At 39.1% G+C, this 3784-nt stretch overlaps 1 non-coding gene across 1 annotated transcript; it reads left to right on the forward strand.

The window, feature by feature from the left end:
* Nucleotides 1-372: 372 nt before the first annotated feature.
* Nucleotides 373-479, forward strand: LOC148209583 (small nucleolar RNA R71). The gene has a single exon (XR_015793302.1). It is a non-coding gene; the product is annotated as a small nucleolar RNA R71 (small nucleolar RNA).
* Nucleotides 480-3784: the final 3305 nt, after the last annotated feature.

Genomic DNA, 3784 nt, shown 5'->3' on the forward strand with positions numbered 1-3784 from the left:
CAAATGAGATCGTTGACTTGGCAAACAGGGGCAGGAGTGCAATAATCCGACCGCACAGGTTGTATCGGCGTGGATAATGGATTTTTTATTCCCAACGCCATCTCTTTCAGCCTCTGGTTCATTGTAACCATCTCTTTTTGCATCGAGGTCGCAATGTCCAGGGCCAAAACTCCAGCTGGATCTTGCTTCTTTGGTGCTGCCCTAGATCTTTGCGAACACTATAGTTCGTTGTGTGAAGCGAAGTCATTTAGGATGTCAACTATCTCGTTGAATGTCTTCTTTGTAAAGGCTCCGTTGGCAGCATTGTTTAGCATCATCTTAGTAGGATGATCTAAACCTTTAAAGAAATGTTCTATCTGGATGCATGCCGGCAAGCCATGTTTCGGACATTTCCTGATTAGTTCTTTAAATCTTTCCCACGCCTCGTGAACAGGTTCACGATTATACTGTCTAAAGGAGATGATCTCCTCTCTGATATCAGCATGGCGAGTAGGTGGGAAGAATTTTGTTAAGAACTTCTCCAGTAACGACCCTCATGTGGTGATGGATCCCGGTGGAAATGCATTGAGCCATGCTCTAGCTTAGTCCTTCAAAGAAAATGGAAAAAGTGTTAGTCTAAGAGCATCGTCTGTTATACCAGGTAATCGAAATGCATTTGCAATTTGAATGAATGATTTCAGATGATCATGTGGATCCTCATGTTCGTGCCCTCCAAAATGTCCAATTGTCTGAAACATTTGGAACATCATTGGTTTAAGCTCAAAGTTTGCGTGGGCTGGAATGGGGTTGACTATCCCTGAATCAAAGTTTTGAAAAGCCGTGGCGGCATATTCTCGCATTGCCACGTCTCTGTTGTCCGCCATCTGGATATGGTTGAATTCATTATTTCTTGCGTGATCCCTCATATTACCGTTAACAGCAGGTGGATCAACCGGATCACGAGGTGGAATATCTGCCATTGATGTGCTCGTACTCTCTACCTCACTTTCAGGACTGATTTCACCTTCTCTCTCTTTTTGCTTTTCTAGTTGTTTTCGAAGTCTTTGCTCCTTTCGAGTTTTTCGAAGGGTCTGCTCAATCTCAGGGTCAAGGGGTAGAAGAAAAGATCTTGTGCTCATGCACTTTAACTTACCCTTGTGAGATAAACGACCAAAAATATAGAACAAAAACGGTGGATGGAAATTACACCAAACAACAATTCACAAAAATAAAAACTAAAAGAATTTGAAAATAATTTTAAAACTAAAGTCCCCGGCAACGGCGCCAAAAACTTGACTGAGGTTATGCTGAACGCACGCACTAAGCGTGGTAACAATTCTATAGATGCAAGCGCACACCTGTTAGAGTAATATAAAATGGATGGAGTATCCAAGTATCGATCCTCAAGGACTTCTAAATAATTTCCAAACTCTAAAGTTTTAATGATAGTGAACGTTGAAATGAGTGATTCTCGTAAAATGAGAAGTGGTCACAAATAATGGTTTTGTATTTGGGATTTGGTCTTATAATGGTAAAACCTAGCCCGAATTACTTCAAGTTAGCCAACAAAGAATCAAGGATACGTTAAGGACGATATGCATTTTACTTTAGGAAGCAACGACTATGCTTTTCACTTGAATTATGTCTAAGCAAGTTCAAAGTCCTAAGACATTCCCTAATATGTCTATTATGAGAGATATCTTAGTTTTAGGATGGAAATAGTCGCAACCTCGGGTTAAGGTCCTATGTCTAGGCTACTTAACCGGAAGCCTTATGTTTAAGGCGCTCCTCTCCTCGGTTTAACCACTCAACAATGCAAATAAGCAACCTTTTCAGTATTGACTTGTTAAGACTTACAGTGGCCTTCTCTAAATCCTAACCTTTTGGGAAAACATGTTGAGCAATGAGTGGAAAGCAAAAACACTACTTCTTAGCAACCCTTTTTAGAAATAAAAGGCTAACTATCCATAACCGGGCTAGAGACGGGAATTTAGAAAGACATATTGAAGAAAATACAGCAAGTAAAATGGTTGAAATTGAAATGCATGTGTGAAAAACAAAAGTTAACTAACGGAGAGTTTTGCTCGGGATTGAGAGCTTCGCCCTTCTCTTTCAAGCAAGGGGGAGTGTCACGTGCTCTTTCCTCCAAAAACACAATTCTCTTAACTAAAAATAAAGTAAATGCAAAGTAAAGATAAGCTAAGTGCTGGGTTTTTATAAATCTGAATAGGTAGAAAATAACTAAGTAACAACGGAAACAAAACAAAGCTCAATAAAGGAATGTAAAGTGCTCGGGATTTAAAAACTAAAAGCAACTAATGAAAGCAACTCAAAAGTACTTAGAAAGCAACAAAGAAACACCAAGAATGATCAAGAGAAGGAAGCAAGGCTTGATGAATTTGGTGGAGAAGTTGCTGGAATTTATAGCTGTGCAGAATTGGTTAGGTAGGTCCTAAAACGCTGGTGGATCACCCATTTCCAACTCCTTTGACTGATCAAATCATGCTCAAACTGATAGTGGAACACTTCTTCTACACGTATGCATCGGTTGGAACCACCAAAACGCATTGGAAGATGCGTTTCATTAAGGGCAAAGTTGGAAGAAAACCAGGATTTCTGCAGCCTACCAGGCGCTTGGCGCCTCCAATGAAGGTTTTTCCTTTTTTTTTTGCTTCTTTTGATTAATTTGCACTCCCAAATGATCCTAAAATGTCATAAATACAATATAAGCCAACCACAAACCATCATATATGAATTTTGCATGAATTGGAACTCAAACGACCGAGCAAAGGTCCGAAACAAAGTTAAAACATCGTAAAAAACATCTAAAACCTTCTTTTTACGCATGTAAACAAGCGTAATCAGTAACACCGTTAACTAATAGATTGCCATTTCTTAGGATGACCAGGCAACTCATTCCCAATCCTGAGTGAGTTGTGGACTCCTGCCCGTGAGGGCTCGTTCTTTGATCTGTATGGGTGAGAGTAGCCCGAGTCACCGACTCAACATTTCTACCATTTTGGGGACGCGACCGAGTCGGGAGCTGGGAACATAACTTCATAAGATGGAATTCACTCCTCCCCGACTTTAGGGGAGTAGATGAGTGTTCCCTTAAATGTTGACTCCGGGACATGAATAAGGGGCCCCACCCTCTTATTGGCCGAGAGGGACTTCCGGTTATTGGTTGGACCATAACCATGTTGTTCATTAGAGGAGCAGTGGTGTTTAAGGAGTAGGATGTAACTCAGGGGTAAAACGGTAATTTGACCCAACTTGAGTTACGAACACTCGTGAAGGATTGACTCGTCATTAATGGTCGTATATCCCTGGACACGAAAACATTCTGCAGTGAAAAGAGTGGAACTGCGGGTCTTTAGTGGAATGACCCGTAGTTTAACGAATTTAGATTAACTCGGTCAATGAGTTTGACCGATTAATCTTGCATCGTTGGAGCTTCGGATCTATAGGACCATTAGGTCCCCTTGCTAGCTCATAACGGGTAAAATGAGGATCAAATTTTTTGGAAGAATTTGAATTGTTCAAATTACTTAAGGGATTATATGTATATTGATACATTATAATATATATAGTTAATTGTAAATTAAAACTATATATTATGAGAGATATTATTTGAATGAGATTCAAATAAAATTAATATGAGTAAGATTCATATTAAAACTATAGGTTAAAAATAATGTGCATAAGATGTACATTAAAACTATAGGTTATACGAGAGAAATGTTTTAGAATATGATTCTAACTTTTATAATAAATAATTAAGTGTTAATTATTTATGTATATATAT

Source organism: Momordica charantia (genome assembly GCF_013281855.1).
Source record: "Momordica charantia cultivar OHB3-1 chromosome 8 unlocalized genomic scaffold, Mcharantia_2.0 BLBB01000008.1, whole genome shotgun sequence".
NCBI classification, from domain to species: domain Eukaryota; kingdom Viridiplantae; phylum Streptophyta; class Magnoliopsida; order Cucurbitales; family Cucurbitaceae; genus Momordica; species Momordica charantia.